Source organism: Canis aureus, chromosome 32, assembly GCF_053574225.1.
Source record: "Canis aureus isolate CA01 chromosome 32, VMU_Caureus_v.1.0, whole genome shotgun sequence".
Lineage (NCBI taxonomy): Eukaryota > Metazoa > Chordata > Mammalia > Carnivora > Canidae > Canis > Canis aureus.
The window spans coordinates 29655829-29668751 of record NC_135642.1 but is presented as its reverse complement, the minus strand read 5'-3'; the positions used below and the strand labels follow the sequence as shown (position 1 = coordinate 29668751).

Genomic DNA, 12923 nt, shown 5'->3' with positions numbered 1-12923 from the left:
AGCCTCTTTCACTGTTCAACATGCTCCTTGAGGGAAGTTGCCACATCTCCAGGGTCCCTTCTGGAGCTGGCTTTCAGGGAGTCCATGTTACTTACCCAGAGTGGGTAACAAAGCATTGTAGTATTGGTAGGAACGGTCATTTCACTTACTTAGTTCTAAATTACCTTCATGAATGAACAGATTGAGTGGAAGAAGCTGTAGGCTGGTATAACGGTGATCGGAGCAGACTGCATTCTGTCTCTGAGCCCAACTTCATCTTCTGCATTTGAGAGAAAACCACTTGCCACACACCATTCCTGTAGGACTGACATGGGATGGCATTCACTAAGGCACAAACATTGTGCCTAACTTCTGTGTTTTCAATTAATTTTTTTTAAAGATTTTATTTATTTACTCATGAGAGACATAGAGAAGCAGAGACATAGGCAGAGGGAGAAGTAGGCTCCCTATGAGAGCCTGATGTGAGACTTGATCCCAGGACCCTGGGATCATGACATTAGCCAAAGGCAGATGCTCAACCACTCAGCCACCCAGGTGCCCCTCAATATAATTTTTTTTAAAAGGAGATTGTTTTAGTGGTTCTTAGAAGCCCAATATGACAGCTTTTTTGAATAATAGTGCCTATATCTACATGTGTCATAAAGAATGTTGGCTTCTCTTCATGACCTAGAAAATGGTCCCAGCCTCCGCCTTGCCTCTTACTGTGGCCTTGTACACCTCGGTGCTGAAGATCTTTCAGGCTTAATGACCTCCCCAGACTTCTTAGAATGGATGAGAAGTTGCTTATGTATCCTGTACAACAGAAAAGGAAATGGAATGAAGTGGGGAGAGTCTACAGGGGAGGCTACTTAGAGCTCTGATTTGCCACTTCCTTCCAGAAGCCTTTTTATATAGCTTTGCTAGATCAAATGCAAAATAAAGTTGTTAAATGGAACAGGAAAAGGTCCTCATCATTTTTGCACTGAAGTCCATGATATTTACCTTCAGATTTGGAGAAATGAAAGGCCATCTCCTCAGCTGTTAATTGGAGTAGTGCTGGAGGAACAGCAAGCAGTAGCCTTTGACATTTAGAGAACTAGACCAGATGCTTTTAGCACATTAAAATCAGATTTTTGATTTGTATTTATGTATGTAAATATCCTTTTTCCTTCCAATTTTATTCTTTGTATTTATATATTTGCATTGTGCTCTGAACACAATCACTATGATTAGCAATATTTATTTAAAATTAGGAAATATTTATTTTGCTGTGATTTCATTTCTCCCCTATTTTCAGATGCAGTAAAGTCAAATGCCCTAATGATGAAGGCAGCGAAAGGAGATTTAACCCAGTAGCTGACTCATTTGAGTAAGACCATACTTTCTGTTACTGCCTCAAAAGGGAAATGTCTCACCTGTAAGGGTTTGTATTTCTCCCCACCCATTCCGTCACCTAGGTTAAGAAGGACAGCCATCACTAAAACCTTGAAATCTTCAGAAACCCCATTGTGGAAGGAGTGGGTCTTCTTTTAGTCCACCCATTCTGATAAAGGATTTTTAAGAAGTTCTTTTCCAACAGTGGGAACATCTTGGCTCCCTGGGACCTTCCCAGGGTCAACTGATGCTTGATGATAAGACACATGGGTCTTACCAGCTCCAAGGATGCTAAGTTGGGTTAGAATATTCACTGGACAGCTTTTGGATTGCTTTCTAATTGCTCATGGCTTTGTATTTTGGAAAATTAAAATATAAAAGGAGTTTCTTTTCAGGTTGAACATTTGTGTTCTTGCCAAAGTATATTGCTGCTTCTGGCTTCCAATAAGAGCAGGCCTTACTATAAAAGGTCCACAGAGTACCTGGGGCATGCCTCCTGTGATGGGGGCTTCCCCAAGGTCCTCTTGTGGACTCTTCAAGACCTTGGTACAGGGCTTCCTTTGCACTTCTTTCCTTTGGGGGAATGATTAGGTATGTCATTTAATCAATTTGGGTTGCTAGCCTAAGGTTGTTAAAAAGCAGATGTTGATCATGGGAGTAATAATTAAGAGCTGCATACCCCAAATCATTTATAATCTGAGTCTGAAGCACGTGTCAGGTCTCCTTCTTCCCTCCTCCTGCCCCAAATGTGCTACCTATAATGAATGTACCTTTAAGCACCTCACCTGCCAAGTGGTGTCCTCCTGCTGCTGATGCTATGAGATATCTCCAGAGATCTATAGGTATAGCGGGCCCCATGTACTAAATCCACACAAAGGGCCATCCCCACCCTTCCCCAGCTCACATTTTATAATGCTCAGTCTGAAATGACCTTTAAAAAGCCAGATAATATTTTATTTACCTTTTTTCTCCCATTTACTGTTAAATGTTAATGAAGGTAAGAGATTCAAATTCCTGCTAATAAAACACTTTAATTGACTCCAGTGTAACCATAACTGTAAATTGGCTACTTTGTATGAACGACCTTAGAGCTTCCCTGCCCCCGACTCTGCCGCCTGTGCAAGTTTGGAAGTTGGCAGCAAACATTTCCTTTGTTCTTCTTGGGCCCTCTACTTTAAGACTTGCAACCAGGAGCAATTTCAGATCTCTCCTCTCAACAGAATTCACTGCCCTTTATTCCTCCCAGAACTTCTGTTGACATCCTTCAGGTTCAGGGCCCTATAATAAGCACCACCTCCTCCAGGAAGCCATATAGGATCCCTGTTTCCCTCTCCTCTTCCTCCAAATAGGCACAGCATTTTGTTGACTTTCCCTGTGATACTTCTCATTTTGCCTTTTGTTTTGGTAACATCTGTAGTTCTCTTCTTACTTAGAAACTCTATGCATGGTTTGTGTTCAGTAAGTATCTATTCAATTAACTGGTTTTAGTGAAAAGAAGAAAAACTTGATTTCTACTGTCTTATACCATACCCATTCTCTGGGGCATTCTTAAAATACTTGCTAGATGTTCTTTGTCTGGATTTCTTAGGCAAGACCACTCACTATTCAAACCTTTATAATAACTTGCTGCTTTAGAGAAAAAAAGAAAAATTAATGGATGGTTGTCCTTAATTTTAGGTTTTCCTCCTATAACCTCTGCTTATTCCATCTGCATCTATCTTCAATTATCTGTGACTATATATCCCTCAACCCTAGCTCACCAGGGGAATGTTAACCTCTGGACTTACCTGGGGAACATCAACACTATCATGACCTGAGCTCTTCCCCTAACCAATTAAAACAAATTCTGGGGGTGGGGCCTAGACATCTGAGATGATCCTTACTGTAAAGAGAAGATTGTCCCTAAACTAGAAGAGATCGCATAGAAGAAAAAGATAGATATCCCAGAAGAAACTGAAGAAACAAATCTTAGGCCTGAAGGTAAATTCTGTATAAAATAAATGTAAATAAAAGTAAAATATATATGTTAAGTATACTAGTGGGAAATTTTGGAAATAGATAATCTAGCTTAGTTCCAGTTTAAAAAGTTAATATGTCCTCATGGCTTTACATTTATATAGAAAACCTTGAATAGTCCTTTTTTGGCTTGTTTCATGGCAGTTTTCTTTTGGGCTATGTTGTTTCATGGCATGCTCTAGTGTTTTACCTGCTGAAATTGCTGGATTTAAGCAAATGTTTCTGCCAGGCAACACCCATGCCAGCAAAGCTTTTGAACTCCTAGACTCCTGTCAGTGTGGCCTAGTTACATTTGTTCTGTCCCTGTAGCTATGGACTTCTTTGCTTTCCCAGACTGTTTATCAGTGTGCCTATTGGCCACAAGAGGGACAAGGAGAAAAACGGAATGGCTTAATACAAACACTTCCCCACCCCAGGGTGGGGAGTAGAAAACACTTTTTCCTTCTGAGGTGGGAGAGGAGCAGCGTGGTTATATAGGGTAAACAAACTACAGTAACTAGGATTTTTGTGATCATTTATAAAAGATGGTAAAGAAAATATTTTAACCTACAAAGAAATGTGGGAGTCTGGGATATGTCCCCAAGTTAGAGCATTCTCCAAACTAAGATTCCTGCTCAAATAGTGTACAGTGCTCAGTGGTTGTACTGGGACCAGACACAATTGAAGCATTGTCATTGATTTGTGTGTGATGGTTTGGATAAGTTCAGAAGAGTCTGAAAAGCAATTTGCTTATTGGAATAAATTTAAAGAGTGAGGCCCTAACTAATTTTCTTAGGAATTTAAGGAACATTTTATGCCTTTCCATTTTATACTTTTTCATATTTGTAGAGAAATTGTGATACTCTTTTGTTAACAATTTCAGTTAATACCTAAACATGTCATGCCTTTCAATAAGCATTTGTGGCCCCACAGCTAATTCTGATGAATGCAGTTCCTTTTGCCTAGCACTTAGCATTCACTTGTTCTTGCTCCAATGATGAGAAAGAGACTCAATCATGAGTTTAGCCTGATCATTAATCCAAAAATATCTGTGGCCTGTATATAACCCTCTCATAAGATGTCCCTTCACATTACTAACCCAGGGCTCAAAAGACTATCTTTCCATCTTTTAAAACTACTGAAAATTCTGCCAGGATTTCATTGCAGAATCCCGGCATCAGGAGTCACCTATAGTGGGAGGATGGTGGCCAAGTGGTCTCAATGTAATTATTGTCGGAACTTGTTAGGTTTTTTTCTATGCTCTTTCTTCATTACTTCACAATGCTTTTATGCCTCTGTGAGAGAGAACCACCCTCAGTGAGGCGAGGAAACAAGGCCTGGGAATGCTATTGTGTGGTTTTATCTGCCTTCCATCTCCCCCTTACTACCTGTAGCTTAAGCATGACAGGAACAACCCTATAAAATTAGCTTTGTGGATGAGACAGGAAAAAGAATGTCAAGACCCCAGCCCCTCCCCCATCCTCTTCTCAATCTGTGTTAATATACTCTGCTTTGGAGTTTTTAGCCCACTAGACAAAATGCTCTGGGGCTCTTATTGGTTTAATAAACAGACCAAACTCTTGAGGACAAAAGAGGGCAAACCTGCCCACTGAAAATTATGTGACTCGGGCTCTTAAAAAGCTTGTGTTCCACTAGGTGAATAAAGAGTCCTGAACTGAATACATTGATTGTGTCCCTCACCACTCTCTCATCTACACAACTTTCAGGGCCTGTGCAAGCAAGGGTTTGTTGTCAGCAGCAACCCAGGGCATGCATGCAGGATCCACCAGCGTCTAGTTAGGAAAACATTTTACAGGTTTGGTGGCTTTGAGGACTGATATATCTTATCTGACTTCCTAGACTTTCGAGACATGAGGTTTTTTCAAAAGGGTTTTGCCTCCAAATATGGAAAATAGGCCCTTTGTGATGAGTGTGTTTTTCCTGGTATAAAGACTGAATTTGTAAACATCTGTTTATGAAAAAGTTGCATTTCTCAGCATCATGGCATGATCTTCTAAACCAATACATAAATGGATCTTTAGTGCACATGGAAATCTTTTGCATTTGAATATAAAAATCCATTAAGGGGAGGGAGAAGGGAGAGAAAGAAATGGGTAAATAAATACAAAAACTCTTAAGAGCTTCTGGGCTGGTTTCAAGAATGCCCCGCAAAATAGGTTTTCATGGTTGTATGGGGTGATGTGATCCTATTCAAGTTTCTTTCCTTTCTTTAGAATTTCTGAAGAAGCTGTTGCAAATGGCTTCGAGGGCTGTTCCTAAAATAGATTTTAGAGATGAAAAAATGAGAGAATGCATAGACAATCTGAGACAAATGATCAGCTCTGATACTGATGTGGAGATTGTAAAATGACTGCTGTGCCTCGCAAGAAATGAATATTCAGGATGCCCCTGCTGGGTGCCTTTTCCTATTTGAACCAACTACTCTTTGGGCCATGATTCACTTGTTACCAAATTAAACACTCTTTGCACACAGCAGAGCAACTTTACGAAGTCGGATTTTGAAATGCAAACATCTTTTCTGCTCTGGCCACAGAACCTGTCACAATCTTCATCGGGCACTGAATTAAGTTTAAAATATCATCAGAGGGTGTTGATCCTTCTTGGGCCTGGAGCTGTCCTCTGTACATCCGGCATTTTTCTGTTGATAGTACGTGTCACCTAGCAACGCGCCTGAAAGGCCCTATATGCATTGATTGCACACCATTGTCTTTAAGGGGTGGAAGTGTTAACCGAATAAACCACCCCTCTCCCCTGGGTGACCAGACGGTCATTCCACTCATTTTGGTAATCTGTTTACGTCAAAATATTGTTTATTCCATTCTTTGGTCTCCTGATTTTTACATTTCTGACAGAAGGACTACTTTTAATGCCTTACATGGTGGAGAACCCAAATCTACTTTCCTGACATGGAGTGTTGAGAGTAATTTTGTCCCTAATTCTCCTGATAAAGCATTAGATGAATTTGACAGCTAACTGCAGACGATAATGCCAACTTTATTCTGTGGTTTTCAGAGGATGAAGAAGTTACAAGCCTGCAGTTGCCTCCATGAAGAGAAAATATTCCCTTTGGTCTGTGAATGGTTTTGAAATAAACTGCAGGATATGATATATGGCTGTTGAAGATGTTAAGGCTTTCAAATGGATAGTGGGCTCTGACATCACCTGAATGAAGAGGAAATATGGCCAACCCAATGGGTGTTTTCAGAATGAATGAAATTTCAAAGTGGAAATTCTTCCTTGAGATGCAAGGGTAGAACACATTTCTGTGTCAATAGCCATGGCTGAAGCAATAGAACGGGCTGGTGGGTCAAACAGGCATTTTACCTCAGATCTCTCCCTCTTACAATGATCAGTTTCAGAGACCTTCCACTCAGGCAGCCTTTTCACAAATGTCTCAGACAATGAGAGCATTTCAGCGAGGAATTTTACATGTAGGCAAAGACCAGATTGGTGGGCTTAGTACTCCCTTCCACCAAACCATGTGATAGAGACAAAATAGAAATTTTGTGGTTACCTGGTCTACAACTTCTAGTTTTAAGAAATCTGTTTTGCTCCTTTGTGAGTTTATATTTGTACCATATCCAGCTAGAATAAGAGACCGTTCAATCAGTATGCTATGAGAAATATGCCAGGACAGCAAAGCAATTTCAAAGTCAACCTACTAACCACATTGCCTTAGTGTTACTTTCAGTCTGGTGTGTAAAAGAGCTGTAATGTAAATGATAGTGCCAAAAAAGTTCTTTGATAAATTTTAAAGTTTATTCTCCACAGCCCTCTTCATCAGATAGGAACTCTATCTACTTAAAGAATCAATTCTATTAATGTTTCCCTTTTGATAAAGACCTCAGGCCTTTATACCTTGGTAGAAAGGAAAATGCAAACCTATAGTTTGGGACATAGATATACATGAGCGGGAGATGAGAACTCTAGCAGGAAAATATGGAGACTCTCACAGGTATGCATGTTTAACTGTGAGGAGATGCAAGGATATTCTCATGATTAGAAGTAAAAAATATTTTAAACTAATGTATAAGCTTCTAAGTGACACTCATATTCTCCTGTACCCCTTTCCCGCAAAGTCTTTCAGTATTCTCCGCGTGTTAATCTTGTGGCTAGCCATCTTGGCCTGGTTCAACTGCTAAGTGAATGCTGCTTCTATAAACATTTCACTGCTACAAGTTGGATTTTTCACAGCATTAACTTTAACTACATGGGTGTTTGTAATGGAATAAAACTTCAAATTGATGTTTTGCCATATTGGTAGTTAAAGAAGTGGGCCTCAAATGGAGATAGATGTGCGCCTCATTTCATGGGAAAATTGTTATCTCATGGGCCAAGTTTAAGATGTAGATGGCTGTAGCTTCACTGACAAAGTCTTAAAGAAAAAGTACACCAACAAGACCCCTACTTTTTATGTGAGATTCCTCAGTAAATTTCTAATCACGTTTCATTTAAAATTGATTTTAAATATGCACAAAGCATAAATCAATTGAATAGAAAGGGACAGGTTTTAACTCCACCATCCCCGTAGACCTCACCTTAGCAGAATCACTCCGTATGGAACCTAGGAAGTATGTTGGAAGAATTTGCTCTCCATCTTCTTCAAGGTACTTGCTGCTTCCTTTACATTGAAATGCATTTAAGGATAAAGTTCTGTGTTTCTGCCCAGGAATCAAAGGCTTCCTTTATAAGAGATTATTTAATTGTGGTTTAGATTACCCTACAAATGGCACAGCACTTTGAACTCAGTTGAGTGGGTGGTGGTGGTTTGTAAAATTCATCATTGGGCACCTGACGCCTAAATTTCAAAATTTAGAGTTAGGAGCAAACCTCACTTGAATGGTTGAGTCTCTTCCTAAAGGACCCATGCCTCCACATAAAATATCCTCCTTTTCCTCAAAAATTTAGGTCTGACAATGTTGATATTAAAATAATAATAGAGAGAAAGCTGGAAGACGGGGCCCCTCTTTAAGACGGGGCCCCTCTTTATAGTTAAATGTTATCTGCTTAGACTAATATTGCAGTTGCCACCCACTGACATAATTTGTTTCACAGTCACAGCGTGGCAGCATGAATCAAATGTTGACATTCTAATTTCATGCACACATGGGCGTTTGGCTGAGCAGGCCTACAGCCTCCAAACCATTCTCTTTCTACCTGTGTAAATCAGATAGACAAGGCGCGCTCTCAACAGCCTGCCAGCGAAGTTGCTCTCTTCTGTTGAGAGAGCTGAGCCTTGCTGCTTCTCCTTAGTGTGTTTGTTTTTGTTTTTTACCTCCTGCCTTGCAGAGTGTTGCACAAATACTCTTTCACTCCTGTTGGCAATGTGATTTTCTTTGCATTTTCTCCCCTTTTAATCACAAATTTCAGAACTTTTCTTAATGTCTCAATTAGCAGGTGATTTTCCTCATTGGTTTCTATATCAATCACCAATGTCTTTTTGAGAAGACACCAAGAGTAAGTAGTATTCAGAGGAGGTGCAGTGATGGCTGGCAAGAAGAGAGGCTGGTTTTCCTCTGTCATGGAGTAGATCATGTGCCTTCAAATTCATATGTTGAAGCTCACCCCCAATGTGATGATATTGGAAATAGGACTTCTAAAGAGGTAATTAAGATTAATTAGGTCACCAAGGTAGGGCCCTAATATAATAGGACTGGTGTCCTATAAGAAGATGAAGAAATACCAGGGGTTCACACACACAGAAAAGGCTATTCAGGGACACAAAAGGAAGGCAACCATCTGCAAACTAAGGAGAGAGGACTCAGGAGAAAGCAAGCCTGTTGACCCCTTGGTCTTTTATTTCTAGCCTCAAGAACTGTACAGAAATTAATTTATGTTGCTTACGCCTCCCAGTCTATAATATCTTGTTATGGCAGCTGAGTAAACTAATATACTCTCCCATTTAAGGATGAAGAGCCAAACTTTCTGTGAGTGCTCTATCATTGATCAGTTGGCTTCTAGGACTACCTGAGCTCGTGGCTCCTCCAATAGACATTGTCAATGTGAAGAGAGTTTAAGGACCATAGCCATCAAGAACTTGAATGAAAGCAGCAGAGCCTTGCGGGGGCGGCCCCTGTTTGACCTCCCACTCATGAAGGATTAACAACCAGCCCTTTGTGTTAGGAGAGGATGCTCCAACCACACTCAGCCTGACATGAGGGAGTGCTGTTTCCCAATCCCAGTGACAGGTTAGACTAAGGCAGTCCCATGCTCACGTTTGGTTCTTCTAGGTTGTGAGTTAGTAAGGCATGGGCAGGAGGTTAGGGGTAAGAGTGTTTCTGTTGGCTGAAGCAAAGAGTAGAACAGTTGATTTGTATAAGTATCTAAGCCTGTGGCCCAATTGTTTTGCCTTTTTTCCAACTTTGATTCTATTGCCTCTCTCAGGGTCAGTGTTTCCTGTTAGTGAAATTTTTCCAAAATGAGCCCAAGTTCATGCTCAGTGGGAAATTCTTCCCAGAAATTGTCACTTAATCATTTCACCATCAAAGGCTTTTATCATCCTGCCTGCTAGCCCTGAGTTTTGTGTGGAAGCACAAAAGTACTGTGAATACTTTTGTCCCACTTTAAGAGTTGATAATCTGGAATCTGTCTCATAAAGAAATATTAGGAACTATAATATTTTTCACCCAAGAGCAAATTATGTAATCTGGAGAAATAGGTTTGGGACCCACCTTGAGGGCTATCTTTGGGATTCATCATTTACCTTTTATGGTCTTTAGTGTCTTTACTTGTAGAACAACGATCAATCTCTCTGGTTGCTTCCAGTTTGATTATCTGATGATTCTTTTATCTTAAAAAACAAAATATGTCACAAAAGTCTCCAAAAGAAAGGGAATGAAAATCAGTGATTTAAATTTGGCTCATCTCAACAAAAACATACTGAGTGCCTGTTAACGTGCCAGCCATGATGCTAAGTGCCAAGTGCACAGAAATAAGTAAGATGTAATCCTCAACCATTAAATAAAAAGAGAAAACGGAGATCAAACTTAAGGGGAGGAAGAAAGTCTCTGACAACAGAATTACTGTGTAGTGGCTTCTATATGTGTTTAAGGGTAAATGTTCTTTACTAAACTGACCTCAGTTTATAGAAGAACATGAAGCAATTGTTACCCTGGCCCCAGGGAATAAAACTTAATGGCTACTAATTAGCTGTGTGATCTTGGAGAAATACATGACCTTTCTGGGTCAAGGTCATCTCTCAAATAAGGGAAATGGACTATACTTTCTAAGTTTTCTGTGCTTTCCAGTACTAATATTTTGTAATTATAGGAATGTGAACTAGCTAAACAGTATTCCCAAGAACTCCCAAACACAGAAGAAATTTACTAATTGCCTGGGAAGGATGCTTCCCTCACATTTCTGACATAACAAATTATAATACTTTCTCCAAGTTGTAAGACTTAAGAATCAATAAAAAATATCCATAAGACTAATCTGTGTGAGTGGCAATAGCCAAAATTCTCTGAAGGAATTTGTTATTGATGGATTCTCCCCTGGCAACCATTGAAATGGTTTTCCTTTGTCTTTTAGTTATTTAAAACTCTATTTCTGTGGCACCTGGCTGGCTCAGTCGGTGGAGCCTGTGACTTGATTTTGGGGTTGTAAATTTGGGCCCCACATTGGGTGTAGAGATTACTTAAAAGTCTTTAAAAAAACAAAAACTGTATTCCAAATTTCTTACTGGTGTGGTGCTGCCATAGTCATGTTAAAATAATGCCTGCATGCTCCCTTGAGAATGGACAAGGGTTTACCAGATTGAACTCAAACATCTCAAGCCTTGTATCAAGGCAGCAATTCTTGTGTTCTCAACCTTTCTATTCTTGGATTTCTAGTCCCAAAAAAGAATCTGACCTCATTAGACCAGAGTCTCCCCATCTCCTTCATATACCATTGCTCAATACCTCCATACCCTCTCTATAACCTATACTTCCCAGGAGGTCCAGGTTCAAGACATTGCCTCCTTCTTCAATACTTGTCCCATACCTAATTCCACAAGTTTTTTTTCCTTTTTTTCACTCAATCCAACATTCCTTTAAATAGTTTAGCTGCCTTATATATGCTCAGACATTTCCTTCAAATGCTTCTCTTGCTTGTCTATGAACCATCTGGATTTCTTTTCTGTCAGCTATAATGCAAAGTCTTCCAACATAAACACTATACCTTCCATGTTTTTTGTGCTTTCCATCATGTGTGGTTAAGTGCACAGTGATGCTGAATAAATGCTTTTAAAAATCAATTGAGAAAATCTGGAAATAGTGTTTTGTCTACCTGAAATTCAACAGTGTTTTCTCATTGCTATGGCAATGGAAGAGGCATGGTGACCTGCAAGAATCTGGGATTTTGAGTCTGATAGATCTGTGCCCAAATCTAAGATCTCCTGATTTATTCTGCCAATCATGAAACATTTAATGAGCAACTACTATGTGGTAGACATTGTGCTGGATGATGGATAAATAGTTAAATAGGATATAATCCCTTGCACTTAAGAAATTCAGAGTCTAATAACTGTATTACTTAATTTCTCTGAACTTCAGTTTCTTCAACTGAAAATGAGAGTGGTAACTCTTTCATCGAACTGTAGATATTCCAATAGTTAGTTTCCTCTTCTTCCCTTTTCCTTATTTCTTGAGGGCCTTAAATTAAATTAATTCCTTGATGGTTCTATTTTTTCTTCGTTCAAAAGTGACCCTGTTGTGTGTTCCTTTTTTTCTAAAATTAATCATAAATTTGAATTCATTTACATTGCTTTTAATTTTAGATCATATATGGTCACATAAAAAAGGAATCAAGGCACTGATTCTGAAACTGGTATTAATCTCACTTGTCAGGGATTAGATTACCTTCGTGCATTATCTTTTATCTTTTTACATGATTGCATTTGAGGCCTAGCCTGAAGAAGATAACCTTTTAAATTCAGAAAAACAAAAACTGTGCCCCAAATATGAATGATTCCTCCTTGGCATGGCATGCTTAAGCTCAGACTCAGATAGGTGAGCTAGAGGAATGCAGGTGCCTGCCAGAAAAAGTTGAGAGGAAGACAGGACATAATCTAGGGATCAAGTGTAGTGTGATCAAATAGGCAGTGTGATCAGTGAGATCACCATTAGTAATGAGAAAAATCGACCTCCTCTCTAAATTCTTTGACGCCAAGGTATTTCTCGCTATGTGTTGGGATTATGTTAGAGAAGAATCTGGTCTACTTGCCATGCAAGTACCAGTTCCTGTTTATCCCAGAGGGGGAGCCACAGAACCAGATGTTTTTTGCTTTGGAGTCTTCTGCTTATATAGCAAAGTAGCACAGCCAAGTTCCTTTAAGATGCTGATTTGATGAAGAGAAGTTCCACTTTTTTCATAAACTAATCATATTGTTAAATTTTACCTTTAAGATCTGCTTAAAGATGATCTTTGAACTTTGATCCATGGTACATGCAATGAGAAGTCAAACTTAGACACACTAGGAGAAAGGCCTGACTTAATGATGAATCTAAATTGTAGCATATTTAAAAAGTGATGCAGAGATTTTGTTTCCTGAAGTGTAAGGTAAAGAAGTTGGA

The 12923-nt window shown here is 39.4% G+C and overlaps 1 long non-coding RNA gene across 15 annotated transcripts in view; it reads left to right on the top strand.

Moving 5' to 3' along the window:
* LOC144303314 (uncharacterized) overlaps positions 1 to 12923 on the top strand; it is a 395489-nt gene that overhangs the window by 138864 nt on the left and 243702 nt on the right. For 8 of the 15 annotated variants that reach the window (XR_013370381.1, XR_013370384.1, XR_013370382.1 and 5 more), the window contains 2 exons: positions 1277 to 1348; positions 6382 to 6477. The exons of 2 other annotated variants lie outside the window; for them this stretch is intronic. This is a non-coding gene — a long non-coding RNA (uncharacterized LOC144303314). Of the gene's footprint in view, positions 1 to 1276; positions 1349 to 5582; positions 6478 to 12923 lie in introns of those variants that run through there. 5 more of the 15 variants (XR_013370383.1, XR_013370370.1, XR_013370369.1 and 2 more) reach the window with 2 other exon arrangements.